The following is a 26954-nucleotide window of genomic DNA, read 5'->3' as shown; positions in this document are numbered from 1 at the left end:
CATGCAGTAAGACAGCCGCAGTATATCGTCAAAAAATATTTACGCCTCAACGTACCTTTTAGGCAAGAAATAATTTTCAATTTATATGTTGAAAAGTGTACGGCCCAAAACTAATGAAGCCCCTTTCAAATGGACAGCAAACTAACGGCAACTTATGTAACAGCAGTCCTAGTAAAGTAGCTATAACAACACACAAGAACCTCGTTTTTTTTTTTTAGCAAATAAATAAAATTCGTAATAGTTAGAATGTCAAACTACTGCAACAGAAACCATGATAAGCTGTGGAATATATGGTAAACATAAAACTACCGACATAAAATAATCAATAGCGCATGTGGAACACAATAATACACATAACGCACTGCAAATGCACAGAAAGTTTTGAAACGTGTTTGGGTAAAGGAGAACTAAGCAAAAGGTGTCTAGCATATGGCAGAATTTATTTCTAACAAGGGAGTGGTCAGACCTGTCATGCCGAAACATGTATTCACTTTGTCAGTTAACTATGAAAAATGTTCGCACGCAAAATTATAGCTTCTGCCATGAACTGGAAGTCGCCTACAGAAAATCACGAAGATGGCTGTTTTTCTTGCTTGGAAATTGCAGTGAAGGCTAGCCACACCTGTAAACCGCGAGTCGCGAGCTGTTGGTACGGCGAACGTTGGACGTATGGTCGGGAAGTGCGGCCGTCTTATCGGAGCGTTCACTAAAGAGGAATATCGTGACAAGGTTTTGTTGAAAAAGGGAAAAAAGATATTCGTTACGTCTACATCTACTCCGCAAGCCACTTCACGCTGAACATTCAATCTCCTCTCACAGATGATGGCGAACCCTGCAATTGTTTTGCTGCTTGCTATATACAACAGACACCAACTAAAGCCATCCACAGAAAACACGCGTGAAGACTACATGACGATGAAAATGGTAGTTAAACTTCTGGACGAGGATATAAATAGAGCAGACATGTTGCTAGAATCGACTGAAACACTTGATGTTGCAGACTGTCAACCCACAAACGGCGGAGAAACTAAAGGAGCCGGCCGGGGTGGCCATGCGGTTAAAGGCGCTACAGTCTGGAACCGCGCGACCGCTACGGTCGCAGGTTCGAATCCTACCTCGGGCATGGACGTGTGTGATGTCCTTAGGTTAGTTACGTTTAAGTAGTTCTAAGTTCTAGGGGACTGATGACCTTAGACGTTAAGTCCCATAGTGCTCGGAGCCATTTGAACCATTTTGAAACTAAAGGAAGTTCAAGTCATGACGACTCTGCCAGTGATAGTGTCACGTACAATCATCAATTATCTTCAAAAACAACGCCAGGAACTAAAATGACGTTATCAGACAAAAAAAAAAAGCGGTGATGTATTGGTTGAACGAAAGTGGTACTAAACGCTTAAATGTCAGTACTGTTCAAAATAAATACCGCTTCGTCCGGTCTGAACGTGAACTGTATACATGGGAAAAAGGAAGTCGCTGGAGCTGGTTAAGAGTCGACTGGAAATCGCGACGGAATTGAACGCGCGACTTTTGAGTTATTTGCCGAAGCTAGACAAAAGTCATTTAGTGTCAGCGATACAACTTTAAGTCACAGGGCGCTAAGGAATTTACACCTTCTCACAGTTGGATTAGTAATTTCTAAGATCACATAAAATTGTGGTAAGAAAAACAACTAAATTTGTATCGACAAACCGGTCGGAAAAAGAAGTGATTCAAACAAAAATGATAGCTTTTATTACGAATGCAAAGCATAATATCGCTAGTTTTAGTAAATCTTACGTTTACAATTCAGATCGTCCGGTTTTCAAAAAGAAATGCATGCTAAAAAAAAGAGTGTTATTCAAAGCGGAAAAACATACAGAAGCGATTACGCAATCCACGACTACACTCTCACATGCATACACTATAATGCCTTCAGTTGTCTATATAGTTGATTGCTGCCTAAGCTATATGTATGTCTTTAAGAATCAATCAGACGTTTTGGATCATGTGTAAAAAGTACAATGTTATACGCAGAAAATGTTGTGGTATACGCATCGAAGGCGCGAAAAGTGGAAAATGAATACGTCAGTTTTCATGTGACATGCTTTTCCTCCATTATGCGGGAACAAATTTTCTCTTCTTCTAGATTCGTAATCACGTCATAAAGGTTCTGATTCATTAAAAGCAGTTTTTCCAGCTCACCATGACACAGAAGTAGAGATATTTCAGATTCCACCCGGCACTATGGACGTAATTCATCCGTTAGACAGAGAATTTTACCTTCAGTGGAAGGCATTCTACAGAAAACTAACAGAGAATATTACTCAGTGCAGATCACTGCAGTTCCCACTCTACCACCGTCACACTAGTACATTATCGGTTTTCCTCTCCACGGTTTCAAAATTTAATTAAATATGCGCGGCACTCTTCGAAATGTACTAAAATGAGGCCTGACTCATTTCTATCACTGGCCCAGTTTTGTCTAAGGACATCTAATAACGTCTGTGACTAGCAGAGCTGTCATGTTTAGCGTTAACTTGTATGTTCTTAGTGCATAAAAAAAAAATCTACGTTTGGAGCAATGCATCAATATTTCGCATTTTTGTGGTGGTTACAAGAAATAAAATTAATTCTGAAGTGTTCTAAACCGTATATTTATTTGTGTCTATTCCATAGCAATTTGGAAAGAATAATGTGATTAACATACCAGTTGTACTTTCAACGAATGGTTAATTATCTTAAGATCGCTTTCACTGGGCGAATCAGCTCTCTCATTGCTGCGGCAAGAGAAGGGCGAGTAGTTAACGCCACTTTGTCCCCAGAGGGCGTCGGCATTAGCACGGAAAGCATGCGGCAAATGTCTTACTTCACGATGCTTTTTTTCTGCTTTTAGAAACTTCCAGGTCATGTCGGCAGCTAAAAAATTGCGTACGGACTTTTTTCAACGTTAACTCACAGTGGTAAAAGTTTCGACATGACAAGTCTGACCATTCCTTTGTAAGTATTTAAGTGCGGCGTCTGAAGATAAGGACCAGCGGCTCGACACTTTTCGCATATAAATTGATGTTCTAAAATGATTGATCCATAAACATTGTGCTTGGTTTCAGAATACGAGTACTATGAGTAGATAAAAACATTTTCTTTGCGTAAATAACACACATTTCGCATTACAAACGTTTGCACTAGAGTGTAGGCAATCTCTATGCCATTCAGTTACGAAGGTACCTGGGGTGACAAACGCAAAGAATTACAATGCAGCGAGCTGTTGCGAACCAAAAGTTCCTCGTATCAAAGCATGCGGGAAACAGATTAGATTAACCTCTGAATATTATGGGTAGAGTTCTCACTGACTGTGACTATAATCACGTACCCGAGGAGAAAAGAAGTACAAAGTGTCTCAGTTAGCCGCAGTAGTTCAGAGTGGCGGCAGCGGAGCTGATGGAACTGAGGAAATGGCATATCCGGCCAAGACGCCGACGCAGAGCAGAGCAGAGTGGGAGTGCGGCGGCGGCGGCGGCGGCGGCTACCGCTCGCCCTTCCTCCGGAGCTATTGATCCATCAGACGGCGCGGCTCCGCGCGGCCCGTCTTGAGGCGCGCCGACGCCCACACTTTCTCGAAGGCCCTCACATTCGCATATCGGCGGCAACTCCGCTATTGAGGTACACATCCCGTCCGCTCTGAATAGGGCTGCGCCGCGATTGTCGCTGTGGAAGGGCGCTCTCCTGCAGCTACGGAACAGCGGGTCCGCGAGACCTCTTATCGTTCCTTTGTGTACGGTAGGGATCGCGCCGGAGGAGCACGTAGCGTCATCTACAGAATTCTCCACCTTTAGAGCAATTTTGCTCTTCGCAAATGGATTGTTACAGTTCCTTATACTTTCGGTAACGGTTTTAAGCAAAGTTATCTTTTCCCATTCAAACGTTGCTAAGCGACTAATTTGACACGGGTTCCTGGGATGACCGGATGTTTCAGAAGGATCTAGCGCGTTTTAGATTATGCAAGATGTACATCTCTCTTCCTCACGACAATGACTGCTAAATCAACTAAAACCTATTTAATACAATTTTTTGCAATATCTTCTTTTTACTTCATAATTTCTGTCGCTCAGTCCCACCACAGACACAGACAACAAGGAAATACAACGTTTATCAAATGGGACTCAGCACTGTAAGATGTTACAGCACAGTTATCCGTTTACAAATATTACGAAATTGCAGTGCCTGTATTATTACCAACTACTATGTAATGTTCCTTCGGTTATGCACACATGCACTTTAAAATAAAATGTCTCCCCTGCACAGGAATATACAGAATGGATGTAAGAGTATATAGGTTGTTTGTTGCGACATGGTTGCCCGGGTTCCCAGGTTCGATTCCCGGCGGGGTCAGGGATTTTCTCTGCCTCGTGATGGCTGGGTGTTGTGTGATGTCCTTAGGTTAGATAGGTTTAAGTAGTTCTAAGTTCTAGGGGACTGATGACCATAGACGTTAAGTCCCATAGTGCTCAGAGCCATTTATTTGCGACATGGTTGACGATATATAGAACTTTGGGTCTGGCCGTGAGTCGTACTAGGATAGCGAAATGGTTGCCGGCACGGTAACTCACCGTGTTCGGTCAAAGGGTTAGTTGCCCTCTGTAATAAAAAACTGAGTTCCCAGCTTCTGTAAAGTTTGGAAGGTAGGAGACGAGATACTGGCCGAAGTAAAGCTGTGAGTACCGGGCGTGAGTCGTGCTTCGGTAGCTCAGATGGTAGAGCACTTGCCCGCGAAAGGCAAAGGTCCCGAGTTCGAGTCTCGGTCGGGCACACAGTTTTAATCTGCCAGGAAGTTTCAAAAACTGAGTTAATGGATCAATGAAACAGGTGTCTTGCGACGTCCGCCTCGAGCAGATACAACGAATAAAAAACGAACAAAATGAGATTAATAAAAAAATAAAAAAATGGCAAGGCGACAACTCGCGATAAGCGGGAAATCCGGTTTCGAGTCCTTGTATAGCACAAATTTTCACTGCCGTCATTTCATTATAGAGCTGATGGTTGTCCACATTCGCAACTGCGAATACATCTCATGTATTTCGAAATAATAGTTACAGTGCAGTAGTGAAATACGTCGGATTAACTACTCATTAAAATCAACTTGAAATCGAATGTAACTGAAGACAGTGTAACGATGCACTGATTGCTGACTGATTCCCAGGATTTCATTTGTTTGATCCACTCTACATCACGACCACATCGATAGGATTTCATTAGCGAGGTGTTACTTGCTTACTAGTTGGCTACACAATCTGCCTGCTACTCGCTCTCGAATTCCACACTGCACGCCTTTTTCATTTTAAAAATGCTGGTGTGTGTATACGCTAATATTTCCAATTGCCTGGCATGTTTCCAGATGAAGTTTCCGGTAATCTAATTGAAATAAGAGCTTAGCTTCGTTATTAAAACGACACAGAATATCTCGCACATATTTTTATAATGTATAGAACTACGTAGAATGTTTCTGTAATACTGATAAAAACTGCCAGAGATGATTGAGAAGGCAAATCCTGATTGGAAGCGATTAAGTCAAGCTGCGAAGCCCAACGTGTTGTGGAATAACGTACGAATCATTGTTTGTTCCGTGTATTAAACTGATTGCTAACATTGTAAGGAGGACGATCTCGACTAACGAGCGTGCTTACACCCTGAGGGATTTCGTAGTCAGTTTACCAGATCTGACTCCAGAAGTTTTTCTTCATGTTTCTTGGTACTAGACTGAAAGAATAGCAGAGCAACGATAAAATTGAAATTCTCTTATTTTCGCTTATGACTTTTGGCAATGGTTCCCTGTCTCATATTAGTACGTTGGGTCTTCTTCAACGTGTCTGAAGGTGAGTGTGTAAGTTTGTGCGCGTGTTAGTGTGAGTGTGTGTATGTAGGGGGAGGAGGTGGGGGCGGAGGGGGAGATTACCTGCCTCCTACAGCAGTGGATGCAACTTGCCTATTTTTTGCGCTTCGTAGAAGTCAGAAGTAACAAATAGAACTTGTGAATGCTAAAGTATTTCGTGCGAAGTCGCCTTTTATAGTGACTACTCAGAGGTGATTATCGCTACAATCTCGCATCAGCTCACTCGGTATTGTTGATATATAAGGTTGGCAGACACTGTCACAAAACTGCCACCTCGAAGCCCTCTGAATTTTACCGATCCTGAAGTAGGGTATCTTTTCACAACTATTCACTCTCGTACACGCACAGGAAGTCTAAATCAGACCACAAGCCGAATCGTACATCTCGCCTCAACTACAAGAGGCGAAAAAGACACCCGCCAGTCATTATTTTATTTTGATAATTATTATAGCATTCTGAAGTGGAGGGATCTTCTTCGAGTCATTCCAAAAACAGTGCTTTCTGTGCAACAACATCTTAATCTAAAATCAGTTCCATTCTCAGACAATGTACACACTATACACTAAAAAATAGTTGCGCTCTAAAAGATGAACATGGCTAATGAAGCAACCAGTCAACATAACAAGGCTGACGAACAAATTAATCATTTGCAGAACATAACACGATATCAGTTGCACCAGTGATATCACTTACCAGACTGCTTATTTAAACGAGTAATAGGGAGTACCGGGGAGCTTTTTAGCATGTAATCATTTTCAAGCTCAAAAATGGACGTCGGCACGTCGTTTTCTTAAGTGCAGTATATGACAATAATTGTGCACATTAAAATTAGCACAAACTCGGAAATGACCAGCGGTGCTTAATAAAGCATTCATTTAAACTCACATCGTGGCGGAAATGAGGTCGTTCTTTCAATTTTTCAGGGCTGTGGTGCCCATACAAAAGACGTCATTCGTGTTATTTAAAGGATTTTCTACTGCCACGGCAGCCCAAGTGCCGAGAGTTATATTTGTTTTAAATGAACAATTACAATATCAGGAAGATTTTTCATTCATAACAAAGATACTTCTAAGCGTCTAGCAATGACTCCACCGTTACATATGCTACAGAAGGCATCGTCGATGAACATCAAGTCGCGCAAAATGGCTGAATCCGTTACGTAATTACAATTAATACTCAAAAACATATGCACATAAACGCATCTACAGGCGGCATTCTTGTGTCGCTAACGAAAAAAAATCTGCATTGGTGTAAAAGAATAACAGTTGCGAGCGATGACGTGTATGAATGACGCATATGTTGAAGGACCGATATGATATACAATCCAAGCAAGTACCATAATACCTTTATTAAATCTCAGTAAGGATTTAACCGTTTCTAATCTATTTCTCTTATTTGTCAACGACACGCACTGTACTGGTTGGCCGTGATACCTGATTGATGGCCGCGCCCCGACAAAAACACCGGGCGACTGAGAGAACATGTGAACGAGAGACAAATGGTGGCATTCAGACAGCTGGCATCTGTAGGTCTTGAATTACCTTATGGTGACAGAAAGGTCATTACAGGCGATTCACAAGTTCAGATAAGACGAAAAGAAGGTACCTAATCGGCTGTATCCTATTCAGAACAACGATCCCTGCATTCAGTACACTTCAAGTGTTTCAACAACGTAAAACTTCAATTTTGATTCCCGGTACAATCCATAGCCCCAATTGTTGCTGTACTACTCTAGCTCCACTTCGTTGTGCCGTAAATCAACTGATGTCCCGAGCGCTGCGATGGAACTAAAAAATACTCGTATATGATTTCCTAATTGAAATTTGAGCAAGAGTTGAAACGTCACGGCGGATTATCAAATTTCCCAGGCTCTCAACGGATTCGCATCGCCGTACTAAAGCCCTTTTGAACCCAAGGCAATTATCGATTCCTATAACAAATATTTCTAATGTCACTGTGTCGTGAAGTTCGAGATTTACTTTTTCCTGAGGTACCATAGATATATTTTATCAACATGTCAAAACATTTCGAACTTAATAAAAGGAGCCCATTAGTGTGCTCGAAGCTCGCGAAGTTATAACAACTTAGCTACCAATGATATTCCGTAGTTTCCCATACTGAGCACAGAACTACGTAAAAGTCTTAGCTTTTCTTACTTTCCCGGCAGTTGTTACGAGAAGATCTGTCATCATTACAAGTCCGTGGAAAGGAAATTTGCTTCTCGTGCCAGGCAAGAGTCCCTACGAAGACCGGGCGACTTTGTGCAGGGCGGCTTTACCGCGCACTTAATTACAACTCGGCCCGGTGCCTCTAATTACACAGCCCAAACAAATGACCACTTAATCCTTGTCCTAAGGCTGTACCGCCTAGCTTAAGCGAGATCTAAGGTCTTACGTCACACAAAATGTATTGTCGTGACTTATGCCTTCAATGGCAGCCTAATGTTTCAAGTAACTGCCCAACACTTGCAATATTGCATGTCAGAAATACTGTAGACATTTAAACCTCCTTCAAAGAAAAGAGCGTGTTTGACAAGGTGATGACGTATGCCAATAGGTGGCATCGATCGCTGAATAAAAAGGGCTGCTGAACATCAGGTGTCAACACTGTAGGAGAGCGAGTGTTCACACGATGTTTGTGATCGCATGACAATAAGCCACGGGAAATTAATGGAAGAATGTTGCTAAGGAACGGCGAGAACTGACTTAGTAATGAAGAGTGTACTAATGGAAAGAGCGTTTAAAACGATCATTGTGTCAGTCATTGGTTAACCAAATCCGGTACGCCAAATGACCATTCCTGATAAGAATGTAGGACACAATGTCATTTATCTCTAACAAAACCGGCGTATCTATTTACGCGTTTCACCCGTGACTTATTTCGTAGTATCTGATCTGATCATACCATTGTTATCGAAGCGCTTAACTTCCGCAAACCATCTGTACTGTAGACGATCATAAGATGATGAGTACGCAGACTTCCACACACACTACGGCGCGATATAACGCTGAGAAAGGTGGTTCGAAGGGCGCATGTTTTCACAAGTACTGTCAGATTCTTGCGTTAGACGATAAAGCGTTTACATCAACAGCGCCAATAGTTGTCTGCCGTGCTCACGACAAGAGGAATCCCGTGACGACATATGACGCAACTACTACACTCCTGGAAATTGAAATAAGAACACCGTGAATTCATTGTCCCAGGAAGGGGAAACTTTATTGACACATTCCTGGGGTCAGATACATCACATGATCACACTGACAGAACCACAGGCACATAGACACAGGCAACAGAGCATGCACAATGTCGGCACTAGTACAGTGTATATCCACCTTTCGCAGCAGTGCAGGCTGCTATTCTCCCATGGAGACGATCGTAGAGATGCTGGATGTAGTCCTGTGGAACGGCTTGCCATGCCATTTCCACCTGGCGCCTCAGTTGGACCAGCGTTCGTGCTGGACGTGCAGACCGCGTGAGACGACGCTTCATCCAGTCCCAAACATGCTCAATGGGGGACGGATCCGGAGATCTTGCTGGCCAGGGTAGTTGACTTACACCTTCTAGAGCACGTTGGGTGGCACGGGATACATGCGGACGTGCATTGTCCTGTTGGAACAGCAAGTTCCCTTGCCGGTCTAGGAATGGTAGAACGGTGGGTTCGATGACGGTTTGGATGTACCGTGCACTATTCAGTGTCCCCTCGACGATCACAAATGGTGTACGGCCAGTGTAGGAGATCGCTCCCCACACCATGATGCCGGGTGTTGGCCCTGTGTGCCTCGGTCGTATGCAGTCCTGATTGTGGCGCTCACCTGCACGGCGCCAAACACGCATACGACCATCATTGGCACCAAGGCAGAAGCGACTCTCATCGCTGAAGACGACACGTCTCCATTCGTCCCTCCATTCACGCCTGTCGCGACACCACTGGAGGCGGGCTGCACGATGTTGGGGCGTGAGCGGAAGACGGCCTAACGGTGTGCGGGACCGTAGCCCAGCTTCATGGAGACGGTTGCGAATGGTCCTCGCCGATACCCCAGGAGCAACAGTGTCCCTAATTTGCTGGGAAGTGGCGGTGCGGTCCCCTACGGCACTGCGTAGGATCCTACGGTCTTGGCGTGCATCCGTGCGTCGCTGCGGTCCGGTCCCAGGTCGACGGGCACGTGCACCTTCCGCCGACCACTGGCGACAACATCGATGTACTGTGGAGACCTCACGCCCCACGTGTTGAGCAATTCGGCGGTACGTCCACCCGGCCTCCCGCATGCCCACTATACGCCCTCGCTCAAAGTCCGTCAACTGCACATACGGTTCACGTCCACGCTGTCGCGGCATGCTACCAGTGTTAAAGACTGCGATGGAGCTCCGTATGCCACGGCAAACTGGCTGACACTGACGGTGGCGGTGCACAAATGGTGCGCAGCTAGCGCCATTCGACGGCCAACACCGCGTTTCCTGGTGTATCCGCTGTGCCGTGCGTGTGATCATTGCTTGTACAGCCCTCTCGCAGTGTCCGGAGCAAGTATGGTGGGTCTGACACACCGGTGTCAATGTGTTCTTTTTCCATTCCCAGGAGTGTACTTCGATCTTCATGGATACTTATTATTGCAGTATCATTCCAGATCTATTATTAATGAAGTATGATACGGGTTCTGAAACGACGATGTACTATTTATTTACGCATTATTTGACCTGCCTAGATTTCAGTCTCAGGCCCTCCCTCACTTCTAGCCATTATTCTTACACAATTATCGTTGTAATGCGTATAGTACATGAGCTGTATATGAATGTTATAATTATAATAAATATACGGATTACAGGAATTTCAATCTTATTAATACTGTGATGAGCAGTTTTCTCATAGCATAGCGTTCCTGTCGATTGCGAGCATTGACATACTAACAGAAACGCACGGCACCGTTACCGGACGAATCGCACCAGGAGAAGTTGACCGATCCGGGCAATGGCGAAAAATAATAGGGTGAAGTTGGCGTAGTAATGGAAGAAGAGAAAAACATAAATGAGGAAAGCTAGAGTGGTTTTGAAAATTTGAGAGAAATACTGATTCACTGTTGGGTCGAGGGAAAACAGTTGCGATATGCGGAGAAGGAAGCTGCTTCGAAGATAAGAGGAAAACTATAAACTCCTCTGGATCTCAGTTTGTTGGTTTAGAGTTATAAACAGGTACTGCCAAGACGATGGACTACCCGTTCTTGATTGCAATGAAGAATAATGATAGGTATTCTGCATTTGAGGAGAGGCACTGAGGATATTAGTGACTAACAAGCTGATGGAGAAAGCAGGGAATGTGAAAATCATAGAAGGAACTGACTTAATCAATGCACCGGATATTACAAACAACTTTCTGTGGAGGGCTACCACAGCTCATATACATTCTGAATAACAATAAAAAACACACAGCACTCAATAATCGTTCAGATTATCATAAAATTATAACAATTAAAAAATTTCAAGAACGATGAGATGTTTCGAAAAGCCGCATAAAGATGCTTTATTCGCAAATACCGTTTTCGCGTCAGTACAGACGCAGTCTTTTTTCGTGTTCATCTGCCAGGCATCTAAATCAGTGTGTGAAATTTTATGAAATGGAGAAACACAGAACCATAAATAGCGCTGGCATTCAACAAAAAACAATGACAAGTAATTTGAATGGTTATTGAGTGCCGAATGTTTTTTATTGCTATTCACCGGATATTATACACATAAGAAGCACTTACAGCCACCTGGGTTATCTAGAGTTTCCGATATCCCTTTTGTGTTTATCTGCATCACAGTAAAATGGTTCTGAGCACTATGGGAGTTAACATCTGAGGTCATCAGGCCCCTAGAACTTAGAACTACTTAAACCTAACTAACCTCAGGACATCACACACATTCATGCCCCAGGCAGGATTCGAACCTGCAACCGTAGAGGTTGCATCACAGTAACATAGGTTCGGCAGGAGAATATAAAAATTTACAGAAATTCTTAAACCCTCTAGCAACATAGTTCGGAATAAGCAACATTGTGCACTCACATTTATCCAACGGTGGAGAGAGAAATATCTTCCAGGGCGTGTTGCTTGGCTGCAGTATCAGCCACAGCCGCTAACAAAAGTAAAACAAATTTTACTGACAAACTGCAGGTGTCTATACACATTAAAAGCGGAAACATTCAGGCCACCTGGGGAAAGTTTTATGAGCGGGCATCCGCCGCACACGGCTATGTATGAAATCAAGGGTAACCACATACCAGCCAAGAGCGTTCGTCGTTGAATCACTGTACTACACAGACACACAAACATTCAGCCCTGGAAAATAATCAAGTCCTTTACTCTTTGCTCGTCTACTACCATACCGCTGCTCTTATCCAAAGACAGCGCAGTACATTGGCTACCGAAGTTAAAGTAAAAAATGCCGCCTTAATACAGGACTCCTATGCACGTACTTCTTTTTCTTCTATTGCACTTTTTAAAGGAAGGTGCAGGAAGCAAAATTTACAAACCGACACAAAGTTCACAATATGAAGGAACTTGAAGTGCTAAATTGTAGTAAACAGTTTGTTTTTATTAACTTATAAAAGCTCTGATAAAGTAAGAGCGTTTACAGTTAATGGAGTTGTCAGGCAGGATGTTACACCGTTTCCCCTACGTTATTTTACATCATTTTAAATTTGTAGCCGGATGCTCTTCCTGTTGCCACAGTCGCCAGTTAACGGAAGTCGGTCGTGTGCACCATCTGTGAGTTGTGTAAACTTTTTTCTGTGTATCGAAATTTCCGAGGTGAAGCTTGGCTACTAGCCCATTATTTGCCTAAATGGACGAAAAAGCTCCCTCAGCTGGGCCGCGTACCACCGCCACGCTAATTCGAACCGGTTCTAGCTCATTTTTGTATCTCAGAAGATACAGCGCTGCATGTTAAGATATACGAGCAGGTCGGACTGCAGTGTGTATTACAAGCGGTCAAAAAAAAGGGCTCAGGAGCAATGTTATAACAGATCTCTACACAGTTTCAACACATAATGCTGTCAGCGGTCAAAAAAAGGGCTCAGGAGCAATGTTATAACAGATCTCTACACAGTTTCAACGCATAATGCTGTCATCATTTTCAACTAACACGAATCACAAATTCTGTGTCAGTTTTCACAGATAATGGTGGAATTGTGTGTTAACTGATTCTCTTCATTACTCATCTGTACCAGGGACTGTACCTCAGAAAGTTGCATTTTTGTTCATAATTAAGATTCCTGTAATGAACGCAGACATGAAAGATCTCAGACATCCGAAATATGAAGGATCATCGCAGGTGCAACATACAAACGTGAAGAAAGCAGCTTTAGTCATGAATGTAGAATTTAATTACAAATGACTCACGGCGGGCATTACATCAGGCGAAAATTATGTAGCGGTACCGTACACTTAAATGGTCTGTGGTCTCAGTATGGTCTGTGGTCTCCCCACTCACAGCATTGAGGCGTAGATCAATGAAGATGCTGATGAAATCAGTTGGAATGTGTCTCATTCTTTGCTAAGCACATTAAAGAGTTCGGGAATTATGGTAGCAGCTGTCTAGCTGTAAGAAGCTTTGTTGATGTAACCGGTATATGACCCCATCGTCTAACAGTGGCACTAACTGACCCCTATGGGCTTCATCATCGGAGACTCAGAAAAAAAGAGTTGATCTAAAAATTTCATGATGAAGAATATTTTGCTACCGGCCTTGTTCAATCATCAAGCAAAAGCAGCAGTAGTCAGAACAGCGAAAACGTACTGACATTCGAGGTGAATCCTTCTTCACTTCGCCGGCCGGAGTTGCCGAGCGGTTCTGGGCGCTACAGTCTGGAACCGCGCGACCGCTACGGTCGCAGGTTCGAATCCTGCCTCGGGCATGGATGTATGTGATGTCCTTAGGTTAGTTAGGTTTAAGTAGTTCTAAGTTCTAGGGGACTGATGACCACAGCAGTTAAGTCCCATAGTGCTCAGAGCCATTTGAACGTTCTTCACTTCACTCATCCGTCTTCCATTACTTTAAAATTTACCTTTGCAAGTACAAATTTTCATTAAACCGCGGCGCCAGTTTTGCAATGTCTGTCTGGATTAAAAAGTCAATTGTGTTGCTAACTCCACGATCACATTTTCACACTGAAAACAAAAGACGATATTTAACTGGGATATGAAACGAGAAGGTATAGAAAGCACTGCTAAATAAAATAAACCATCGGATATAAACGATATAGTTGCATCCAGCTCATGAGCGTTGAATGTGAACCAAAAGCACTCCGCTTTCATGGTTATTACTGTTTTTTTTCAGATATCTGTCCATAACTTAAAAATTATGCATCCTAATCTACTCGTTGGACGGAATATTATAAAATGCACCGTTTATGTTTACGAGCAAAATACTGCGACGGATCTTATGCAGCAGTCCACTTTCTTTCTTTGACACCGATTTGTTTGGAATAAATAGCTGAGATTACTACTCATTAGCTACAAATCCAAGCATCATTTTTCAGTCGTCTTACCGGAGTTCCCTCCCATCTTTCAAACATAAGCACTTTGGCGGAAAGCGTGTTCGTGCGCCTTGATGTCGATTTCATGTGACCTACAGTCTTTGGAACATGACCAGCTAGTTCGAGGAAGTCCGCAAATAGCAGTAAACCTCCGCCGCATTCGTACACAACTCAAGTAGTAAGTATGTCTCTAATGCGCACGCCTAAGATAGAATTCGCGTTAGCAATTCCAGCATACCCCACTTCTTTCAGAATTATCTTAGATCTGGACTAGCTATTCGTGGATAATTTATATGCCACAAAAGAGCCAAACTATGAACAAAATGTTACCAAAATGTTACGATGTTAGGCATTTTTCATAGCACACAAATGGCAAATTTGTTCTGGGCAGCGTAACTGATGCAGAAGAAGGGAACTAGGTTTTCGACGTATCTGTCAGCTTCAGAGACATTTACACCAAAATATTTTGACGTATTCGGCTTTTTTTAATTGTTAATATTGGTACTCATGTCATGTAATTCATCGTGTCAAGAAAAGTAACATGACACATGATGTCAAGTCGTATAACATGCCACATGCTTTCATGTCATCCAACAAGGCATTTTTCATGTAATGCAATTGACACAACGTGTCATTAAAGTTCGGACGGATGCATCCTCACTCTGGGAGACTTCCTATTATAGATGCAACCCCCCACTCTAATACTTCCTATTACAGATGCATCACACTCTCTACAAGCACAAAATTTGTGTCTATTTGCTCTTACACCTCTCACCATACACGTAAGAGGAGGTGGTATGGGGAGAGAAATGGCCCCCTCGGAGAAAAACTCAACCCTCCCACACTCAGAAATAAAAAAATAAATCAGCGTCCTCTCAGAACCAATCCACATCAGAAATTTTATCCTGCCTCTCCCTACCAGAAAACTTTTTTAGCTCTTACAGCCGTATGATATTTGCACATCATTTATTGTGGCTTGCAAATTTTCCGGATATCGGGCACAGGATCAGGGACTCTAGCCTACAAACTGCAAGAGGCAGGTGTGCCAACACCTTCTAGCTAAGAGAGCTCACTGCGCTGGGGAAGGACGTTTAACTCGTAAAAAAGTGCGAATAAGTAAGGATGTTTTGAATTAAATGTCTTTGAAGCTTTCAGATAAGTCGAAAAGCTAGGTGCCGGCCGCGGTGGTCTAGCGGTTCTAGGCGCGCAGTCCGGAACCGCGAGACCGCTACGGTCGCAGGTTCGAATCCTGCCTCGGGCATGGATGTGTGTGATGTCCTTAGGTTAGTTAGGTTTAAGTAGTTCTAAGTTCTAGGGGACTGATGACCTCAGATGTTAAATCCCATAGTGCTTAGAGCCATTTGAACCATTTTGAAAAGCTAGGTCCTTTTTTTTTTCTTTTTTTTTTTTTTACATCCCTAACTCGGCCCAGGACACATTCGCCTTTTTTCTGACAGGATCTTTTCCATCTTAGTTCCCAGCCTTTATTACCATCATATTTTTTGACATCAGAGAGCTATAACTTGCCAGCTGATGTATATTTTTGTTGACTCGGGCGACGACAGATCCGGTATAGGTATTTTTAATTGTCTTTCGAACCACGTCTGGCTCCTCTACGGTTTCCTGAATGGTATGATTGGGCCTCTCCAGTACTGTGCCCTCAGAGCACACAAATCGCTCCACCACGTCTAGGTCATATGCCCGTGAGTAGCTTTTGTTTCATTTTTATATTATTTTTAATGTTTTATTTTTTATTAATTTCATTATCTTGTTTTTTTAATTCTGTTTAATTGTTTGTTTTCTCAAATTTTTATTTATATACACATGAGACTCTATAAGCAAACATATGAAAAATAGTCATAAATACTTAACACGGTACACAAAATAACAGCAAACATAATACAATACCAAACGAAATATTAAATACTGTGCGAAGTTTATGATAATAACGAACGTAAACAGTTTAGGTTACAAAGATAAAGTTACGATACGACCTATTACATAGATAAACTTACTTAAAAGATTACTATACCACACCGAACGAGGTGGCGCAGTGGTTAACACACTGGACTCTCATTCGGGAGGACTTTCGTTCAAACCCGCATCCGACCTTCCTGTTTTACTTTTTCCTTGGTTTCCCTAAATCGCTTCAGGCAGATGCCGGGATGGTTCCTTTGAAAGGGCACGGCCGACATACACTCCTGGAAATTGAAATAAGAACACCGTGCATTCATTGTCCCAGGAAGGGGAAACTTTATTGACACATTCCTGATGTCAGATACATCACATGATCACACTAACAGAACCACAGGCACATAGACACAGGCAACAGAGCATGCACAAGTCGGCACTAGTACAGTGTATATCCACCTTTCGCAGCAATGCAGGCTGCTATTCTCCCATGGAGACGATCGTAGAGATGCTGGATGTAGTCCTGTGGAACGGCTTGCCATGCCATTTCCACCTGGCGCCTCAGTTGGACCAGCGTTCGTGCTGGACGTGCAGACCGCGTGAGACGACGCTTCATCCAGTCCCAAACATGCTCAATGGGGGACAGATCCGGAGATCTTGCTGGCCAGGGTAGTTGACTTACACCTTCTAGAGCACGTTGGGTGGCACGGGATACATGCGGACGTGCATTGTCCTGTTGGAACAGCAAGTTCCCTTGCCGGTCTAGGAATGGTAGAACGATGGGTTAGATGACGGTTTGGATGTACCGTGCACTATTCAGTGTCCCCTCGACGATCACCAGTGGTGTACGGCCAGTGTAGGAGATCGCTCCCCACACCATGATGCCGGGTGTTGGCCCTGTGTGCCTCGGTCGTATGCAGTCCTGATTGTGGCGCTCACCTGCACGGCGCCAAACACGCATACGACCATCATTGGCACCAAGGCAGAAGCGACTCTCATCGCTGAAGACGACACGTCTCCATTCGTCCCTCCATTCACGCCTGTCGCGACACCACTGGAGGCGGTCTGCACGATGTTGGGGCGTGAGCGGAAGACGGCCTAACGGTGTGCGAGACCGTAGCCCAGCTTCATGGAGACGGTTGCGAATGGTCCTCGCCGATACCCCAGGAGCAACAGTGTCCCTAATTTGCTGGGAAGTGGCGGCGCGGTCCCCTACGGCACTGCGTAGGATCCTACGGTCTTGGCGTGCATCCGTGCGTCGCTGCGGTCCGGTCCCAGGTCGACGGGCACGTGCACCTTCCGCCGACCACTGGCGACAACATCGGTGTACTGTGGAGACCTCACGCCCCACGTGTTGAGCAATTCGGCGGTACGTCCACCCGGCCTCCCGCATGCCCACTATACGCCCTCGCTCAAAGTCCGTCAACTGCACATACGGTTCACGTCCACGCTGTCGCAGCATGCTACCAGTGTTAAAGACTGCGATGGAGCTCCGTATGCCACGGCAAACTGGCTGACACTGACGGCGGCGGTGCAAGAATGCTGCGCAGCTAGCGCCATTCGAAGGCCAACACCGCGGTTCCTGGTGTGTCCGCTGTGCCGTGCGTGTGATCATTGCTTGTACAGCCCTCTCGCAGTGTCCGGAGCAAGTATGGTGGGTCTGACACACCAATGTCAATGAGTTCTTTTTTCCATTTCCAGGAGTGTACTTCCCTAATCCGATGGGACCGATGACCTCGCTGTTAGGTCCCCTCCCCCCCCAAATCAAGCAACCCTCACTATATCGCAAGCTGAACGATTCGCGCAACAAATAGTGAACTACTGAAAAGCGCACGTCTTGTTATTATCTCTTATCTTAAAATTCTTGTCACTGTTTATTTTGAAGTATGCTATTATGAAAATTGAAAATTAAGAAACCGCCGCTAGAAAAACTCACGCCAATAATTTTGACGCGACATGCTGCAACAACCAATCCGGATTACAGTCCGAATTAAGTATGAGTATTATCAGCTGAAATAAGCAGAACAACTGTGAAACAATGTATGCATGACAAAATACTATCAAAGTTTCACTCCTGTACGAAAACTGACGAACTTAAGCTTGTTTGCCGGCCGCTGTGGCCGAGCGGTTCTAGGCGCTCCAGCCGGGAACCGAGCGACACGAAGCAAGATTTTAAAACGGTTAAAACTTATCTCGGAACAAGGTCCGATACACCGGTGGACCAAGTCTGAACATTCAGTCTCGCTCAAGTACGGAATAATTTAAGAGTGACTTTTTGTACGTAGAATCCGAACGAGTATGAGAGGTGTTCGAATGGCTACATAAATGGCCGCTGGTTCGAGCTAAACCAAAGACTTTTCATCCCATGTTCCTAGCTTAAATAGGAACCCACCCTCCCGCCCATCCCCCAACCACGATTTTGCGCGCAGCCTTTTCATACATATTTCTTACAGCGCTACCGCGCTTATATGTGCTCTCCTACCTTCTTGGAAGCATTATGAATCAGAAGGTTAAAGTCTTTATGACAACAGGCATGTTGTAGTATTTTCTGCACTTCTTGAAACTAGTATGACATAGATATTTTTCCTTTACTGTAACTAGATAGCGATGTGAAAGAAGAGGATGTATCGCCGTCTAAATTCTCCTGTACCGGATTCAGGCGAGTACTTCCTTCTTATGACATGAGCATGTTGTCTGCGTCTTAAACTGTCCACCCACTGCGTCAGACCACTATATAGACAAATTCTATTATCTCTCTAGGTTCAAAGCAATCCAGAACGCTCCAGTCGCACGGCTCACACTCATCACAGTAAAGCAGTTTTTCGTGTAAGACACTCAAGCCAAACGCGGAACCTCGGCTGTATAAAGAATACATAAACTTTCAAACAGAGTAAAGCAGTCGATTCGCAATGCAAAAATCTGATAAGCTCGTGTCATGATATGCATCCTATGCAGTCTCAGTCATACGAGAATAAATAAATAAAAAAGAGCGAAGTATCAACACAGGACAGGCTATGAACATTCTGATTTTCACGCTTCACTGGCAAATAAAACATTTTTTTCTCCACAGCAGTCAGTCATCAAACGATCAGTTATCACAGTCACAATATTTTATTTGCGTAACAGATGTATTTTTCATAAACATCTTTTAAAGAGCAGGGTAATAAAAGTGATCATAATTTCCTTTTAGGTGGTAAGAAAGGGCTCACTGTATGTTAGTTGATGTTCATGCTGCACTATGAGAAACATAGCTTCTTTAATTGTTGTTTGCAGTACTATTAGTATTAGAATTAATTTCTTCAATATTACTGAGGAAGTATTTGTACTTTAACATTTATACTCACTGTAATGTCACTGATGTCGAAATTCAATAGAAAACCTGAAAGCTCTAATATCGCAGAATAAAACAAATGCATGGATTCACACAATATAGCTGCATCTAACAGGTAAGCACGTAATATGAACCATAAGCCATTTTTATAGCTTCTAATTTCCGGATGAAGCAATTTTTTCCCATTTTTTTAATTTTTTTCTAACACCTATGCAGTTATTTCTGAAGCCCCCTCACAAAGTTCTCTAATGTTCAGTAAGTTTTGAATAAATATTGGTTTAAATGAGGCCCAATGGCCAGGATATATCCTTTTCGTGCTACGCTACCAGGTATGTAAAACAATATGTCCCAGTCCCCATGTCAGCTGAGTGGAAGAGTAAATTACAATGACCTGCTGATTATTAGATGCCTAACGTTGTTACTGCTAAGGACACAATGTAGGATGTCGGTGGAAAAACTTAGTGTACAAACTGACATGAACATTTTACGTGCACTCTAGCATTGAGCGTTATTACTACATTAATTAGTTTATTAAAATAGTTCCGAGAATCATAAGAAATTACTATCGATATTTCACACAACAGACACAGGAGAGTGGAACATATTACTTTACCTATTTGTTATTCTAATAGCTGGACGATATATATGTAGGGTGTCTCTCCGAACTCTGCCACCTCAAATATCTCTGGAACAACAATAGATATTCAAAAACGATTTTCACCAGCATGAATGTACGGCAGGGGCTTGGGAAACCAAATACTATGCGAAATTTTAAAACGTAAACAAATAATATTTTCAACACAAACTTGTGTATTTTTAAATTGACACCTCCTATTATTTCGTATGCAATCAATAGCATGATGGCGTTGGTTGCATCGCAATACGTTAATTACATCCCGAGGAATTGCGAAGCGAAGGTGACGCTTGAAATAAATGAAGTGCACAGCTAGCGCACATCCTAAGACTCAAGCGTGCACCTCAGGCTGCCGGTAACCGTGATGTGACTAACGTACTACGTCAGTGGAGTGTTAGTGTATGGTGTGGTATTGTATGACAACACATCATTGGCCCATATTTCATTGATGGCACTTCTAACTGGGGACAGTTTAGCCCCTTCTTGAGCTATACTTACTTGAACCGGTCCACCTATTATAAAGTGTCAAATAATGCGGTATCAAAATGATGGATGTCCTGCGCATAATGTTTATTGTTGTGAAATGACAACTACAGGTACAGTTAGTGCTAACACACTTGGTTTCACGTTTCTAAACCTCCTGAGTTCTGAAATATCTGGCTTGTAAAGGATAGCAACGGCGTCACAGTTTCTGACGTAATGCATCGCATGTAGTACTGTGCTCAGAGCAGGGGTTGCCTGCACTGGCGCCTGTATCCTGCCGTAAACATACCAGTATCACCACAGCACGCTCTACCTTCAGTGTACAAGTGCCTCCTAATCTGCTCTGCTGAACTGCTCCCACACTGTTATGTAATTCACATACGTTGCCACATTAAAACCTGTTTTCTTGTGGCTTGACACATTTGCCGTCAGCTAGTCGATATGACGGCCTTCAGTAATGAAGAAAAACTATATATTATTTTAATTCATGGCTAATGTCACAGAAATGCAAGTGCAGCTGTGACACTGTATGCTGAACGCTACCCAGATCGGCGGTGTCCGTCACGTCGAACCATTGGCAACATCTGCAAGACACTCACGGAAATAGGAAGCTGGGCTCCCACAAAACGTCGACGTACAACGCCAGCAACTGGCAATGGAAACAAAATTGCTGTTCTGGCTGCTGTAGCGCACAATACTCAGGTGGGTGCACGAGAAATTGCACGAGGTGTAGGAATAAGCCACAGTAGTGTGTGCAGAATCTTTCTCTGGGGCGCAGTGAGAGACAGTGTATCAAGAACCCCCCAACACCAGGATATGCAACATCGTATTACTGCGGCGTGTGCGGCAATATCTGTAGAAACACTACAATATCTGTAGAAACACTACAATCTGTGCAGCATTCTCTCGTTAGCCGTCTGCAAACGTGTATTTATGGAAACGGAGTGCACTTCGAAACTATGTTGACGTGACACAGTTTCATTGGTCAAGGAGTGGGTATCTGTGCAGTGTGTAATCAGGAAAGCGCTGGATGGCTGGGACGGTGGGATTTCAATTGGCCGCAGGAAAATCAACAACTTACACTTCACGGATGATACTGAATTCATAATAGAAAGTGAGGAAGAACTTGGTAATCTGTTCTCAAGGGTGAAAGATATTAGTCCAAACCTTGGACTAGAATAAACATGAAAAAGCCGAACTAACGGTTATAAATCGCCACGGCATCGATCAAAACCAACTTTCAGGATGCTTAAGGAATCTGGAGTTAGTGAGTGATTATGTACACTCCTGGAAATTGAAATAAGAACACCGTGAATTCATTGTCCCAGGAAGGGGAAACTTTATTGACACATTCCTGGGGTCAGATACATCGCATGATCACACTGACAGAACCACAGGCACATAGACACAGGCAACAGAGCATGCACAATGTCGGCACTAGTACAGTGTATATCCACCTTTCGCAGCAATGCAGGCTGCTATTCTCCCATGGAGACGATCGTAGAGATGCTGGATGTAGTCCTGTGGAACGGCTTGCCATGCCATTTCCACCTGGCGCCTCAGTTGGACCAGCGTTCGTGCTGGACGTGCAGACCGCGTGAGACGACGCTTCATCCAGTCCCAAACATGCTCAATGGGGGACAGATCCGGAGATCTTGCTGGCCAGGGTAGTTGACTTACACCTTCTAGAGCACGTTGGGTGGCACGGGATACATGCGGACGTGCATTGTCCTGTTGGAACAGCAAGTTCCCTTGCCGGTCTAGGAATGGTAGAACGATGGGTTCGATGACGGTTTGGATGTACCGTGCACTATTCAGTGTCCCCTCGACGATCACCAGTGGTGTACGGCCAGTGTAGGAGATCGCTCCCCACACCATGATGCCGGGTGTTGGCCCTGTGTGCCTCGGTCGTATGCAGTCCTGATTGTGGCGCTCACCTGCACGCCGCCAAACACGCATACAACCATCATTGGCACCAAGGCAGAAGCGACTCTCATCGCTGAAGACGACACGTCTCCATTCGTCCCTCCATTCACGCCTGCCGCGACACCACTGGAGGCGGTCTGCACGATGTTGGGGCGTGAGCGGAAGACGGCCTAACGGTGTGCGGAACCGTAGCCCAGCTTCATGGAGACGGTTGCGAATGGTCCTCGCCGATACCCCAGGAGCAACAGTGTCCCTAATTTGCTGGGAAGTGGCGGTGCGGTCCCCTACGGCACTGCGTAGGATCCTACGGTCTTGGCGTGCATCCGTGCGTCGCTGCGGTCCGGTCTCAGGTCGACGGGCACGTGCACCTTCCGCCGACCACTGGCGACAACATCGATGTACTGTGGAGACCTCACGCCCCACGTGTTGAGCAATTCGGCGGTACGTCCACCCGGCCTCCCGCATGCCCACTATACGCCCTCGCTCAAAGTCCGTCAACTGCACATACGGTTCACGTCCACGCTGTCGCGGCATGCTACCAGTGTTAAAGACTGCGATGGAGCTCCGTATGCCACGGCAAACTGGCTGACACTGACGGCGGCGGTGCACAAATGCTGCGCAGCTAGCGCCATTCGACGGCCAACACCGCGGTTCCTGGTGTGTCCGCTGTGCCGTGCGTGTGATCATTGCTTGTACAGCCCTCTCGCAGTGTCCGGAGCAAGTATGGTGGGTCTGACACACCCGTGTCAATGTGTTCTTTTTTCCATTTCCAGGAGTGTATATCTAGGCTCTCTGATCAATTGGACAGGAAAGTGTGATAAAGAGATAAGATGACGAATCATTCTTGGCCGAGCCGCAATGGTCAAACTTGCTAAGATATGGCAGAATCGGGCAATATCCAAGACAACTAAGATGCCCTTGGTAGAAGCATTGGTGATTCCTGTATTCTTATACGGATGCGAGAGCTGGACCGTGAAATGTAGTGATAAGAGCCGCAACGATGCCTTCGAGATGTGGTGTTGGTGGAGGATGCTACATGTATCGTGGACACATAAAAGAACAAATATTTCAATAATAGAAGAACTTAAAAACACAAGAAGGTTATCTTCTCGTGTCAGCCAAAGATACCTTCAGTTCCTTGGGCGCATCTTGAGAAGAAAGGGGATAATTTAGAGAAGACCGTCGTGCAGGGAAAAATTGAGGGCAGAAGACCACGAGGGAGAGCAGCAAACAGATGGTTGGTTCAAGTGAAGAAGATTACCAGCTTGCCTCTTCCATTAAGAAAGGCCGAAGATCACTGTGGATGGAGACATCTGTCTCAACTACGTAAGAATGAATGAGGTCATGACACTCAGCAATGCGTAAAATGACTAATGAGACAATATCTATATGCTTGGGTTCTTAATCCAACAATTATTTAAACAGCATACAAAACGTTTCAAGTGTTTAAGGTAATTTACAGACCCTTCGCACCTTCATTGAGATGAGATATGTCTAATACAAAGTATAACTGCTCATATTTTTTGAAAGCATTCGCACATACATCATGCAGATATACAACTACCAGTGACAAATAGCATCATTTGAGATTTAAAATCGTCGAGAATGACCTGTCTGTCATTGCGTTTAGTAACACGTTGCAAGGGGTGGAGCCTTATGTCGCTCCTGTCTAAAAAGCCTGTGTATCGGGAGAATGACTCATGCATATACTGTGGTAGATAGTCTGAAGCGGGTTCAGTCGAGTACGTAGTTCTAATTTTTTTACCCACCATACTACAGTAGTGCACAGAGACATTCAAGAAACAGGGTCAAGAGAATGCTTTTGTGAAGTAAGTTTATGGTAAAGGGAAAGTTGATTCGAGAGCAAATGAAAATATTTAATAACGTAAAGTATAAACAAAATATCGGAATGTCAAATATTCATTTCGGGAAAACTGACGCTGTGGCCGAGCGGTTTTAGGCGCTTCAGTCCGGAACCGTGCGACCGCTACGGTCGCAGGTTCGAATCCTGCCTCGGTCATGGATGTATCTGATGTGCTTAGGTTAGTTCGGTTTACGTAGTTCTAAGTTACAGGGGACTGATGACCTCAGATGTTAAGTCCCATAGTGCTCAGAGCCACTTTAAACGATTTTTTTGATAGGTTAGTCATGAAAAGCGCGGACGAACGCGGGATAATAATGTTTTTCTATTGGCCTTAAATAAAACTGAACAATCAGAACGGAGTATTCTTCGCGCGTCATTTCTCTTGGAGATACAGAATGCTTACAGAAGCCTAAGGTGGTCGGTGGCCAGCCCCTTCAATAGTACGATCGTGTGTACTATGAGCTCCCAAGGAAGTTATAATTTGCCGGTTTTAGTTGTGCTACATGTCTTAAAAGTGTATTAAAATGAAGGCATATTTATTCCGGTGTTTTATTTTTTTTTAGAAAGTACAGATTTTTAAAAGTAATTTTGTGTATGAGAAAAGACTATTTTCGCGTGGCATATTGAGCAGATAGGTGACTAAAAACTTGAGTGCATTAGGCACCGATAAACTTAATAATGTGGCGAGCATTTTCATTTAAGAACAGTCTGTGGTTAGTAGCTGTTCAGATTTCGGGAAATACGTTACCATAAGCTTGCTAATGTGAATAAGAGGGTTTGTGCATGACTGTGTTAGCATTAGCACGGGCTTAGCAGTGAACGTGTAATTCTTGAATTCAGAATATACCGAAGTTTTGCCAGTATTTCCACTTTCCATTCAAAATTAAGAGCTTTCCCCGATTCTTAGAATAGTTACGTTGTATGCAGCCTGGTGCGAGTTGCTGCGGTAGGTTTCTTCTCCGCTTTCCTACCTGCAATCCGCTGCAACGAGTTCACAGGCAGGCGCAGGTAAAAGGAAGAAAAAGAAACGGCGCCGCCGCAGCTGGTTTTCATTTAATCACAGAAAAATTTATCAACTACCCTGTTAATATTTGCTGCGTTTCTTCCGCAGTCACGACTTCAACGCTTTTTATCAAATCCAACATCCCACCAAGCACTTCACTGCAATCCTCGACATCCTAGTCATAGTTAGGTCATCAAGTGAAGTTTACAGCATAGTTCCAGCAGCAAGGTTATGTGCAAAGAATTACAAGCTTATGGCATGCGGTTGTCTGAATATTTTACTCCAAAAGTGCTTACACAATACCCCATGGATACATGTAAAACATACGAGACTTACGGAAGCGCACGCTAAAACATAACTCTGTACTTTGGAACAATGTAAATGTTAGGGTAACTTAAAATTGTTGCCATGAAACACTACTTACCTCATAACAAAATATTTATTGTTAAGAAAATTGTTATCAATTCCATTTCTTTGCAGGCCTCTGAAGATTCCTAATACAATTAGATGGAACCAGTTTGATCAAAAATAAAAATTCAATTGCAATAGACGTGGAATATTTATTCTTCTCTAAAAGATAAATATCTTTCATCAACTAGTTTAATATGATAACTAATTGCAATATTCTTTATCTTGCAGCCGAGAAGAACATCTGGAAGTCCTACAAGGTGTATTCCGGTAAGTTTATATTTTACAGTTCTCTTACTCTTCATCTCACATGTCTTATACAACACCCAGAATAATTCACCGTCACCTAAAAAGAAAGCTTTAAGTAATCCCTTTATATAGCCAGTGTTTTAACAGAAAGTGAAAAACTGAATACACGCAGTACGTTGAAAGAGTACGATACAAGAGGTTCATTCAAGCTAGTCAGTTAGATGGTAGCACTCAGTTTTTCTACGAAAGGTGCTTCAAAATAAATAACTGAACACTTACAAAAGTTACAAAAACATTGTCTTAAATCACACTACCAAATTATAGGTTAGTTTCGATTAATGTGTTCAAATTACAACAATTGGGACCAAGTGGTGACGGGTTTCTTATGGTGTTACACAGCAGCTCCGAGCACCTCCTCCTCATGTTGTCTGGAGTCTTGGACAGATGATGGTTACTACAACCGAAACCGGTTAGATCCAGTAGAATGAACATAAACTGCCATTTGGACTATTACATTTTTTTTCAAGAAGTATGAAAACTACTTGCTTAGATCTTTTGGGTCAAACCAGCTGATTGTTTTGTACCGTTGATCTCCTATATTTCTGACTTTAAGTTGGTTGTATAATACAGTAACAATTAAAAAAGAAATTTTATCAGAAAGTTAATTGTGGAAGAAACATACGAAACGCACTAAGCCTCGTTTCCCGATTATGACACAGACATTCTTTGTTAGCTGAAGTAATTTCAAGTACACTAAATACTAGGCTTCC

This window comes from Schistocerca serialis, chromosome 2, assembly GCF_023864345.2.
Source record: "Schistocerca serialis cubense isolate TAMUIC-IGC-003099 chromosome 2, iqSchSeri2.2, whole genome shotgun sequence".
Taxonomy (NCBI): Eukaryota; Metazoa; Arthropoda; class Insecta; order Orthoptera; family Acrididae; genus Schistocerca; species Schistocerca serialis.
The sequence above is the reverse complement of the archived record's forward strand: the minus strand, read 5'-3'. Positions refer to the sequence as shown.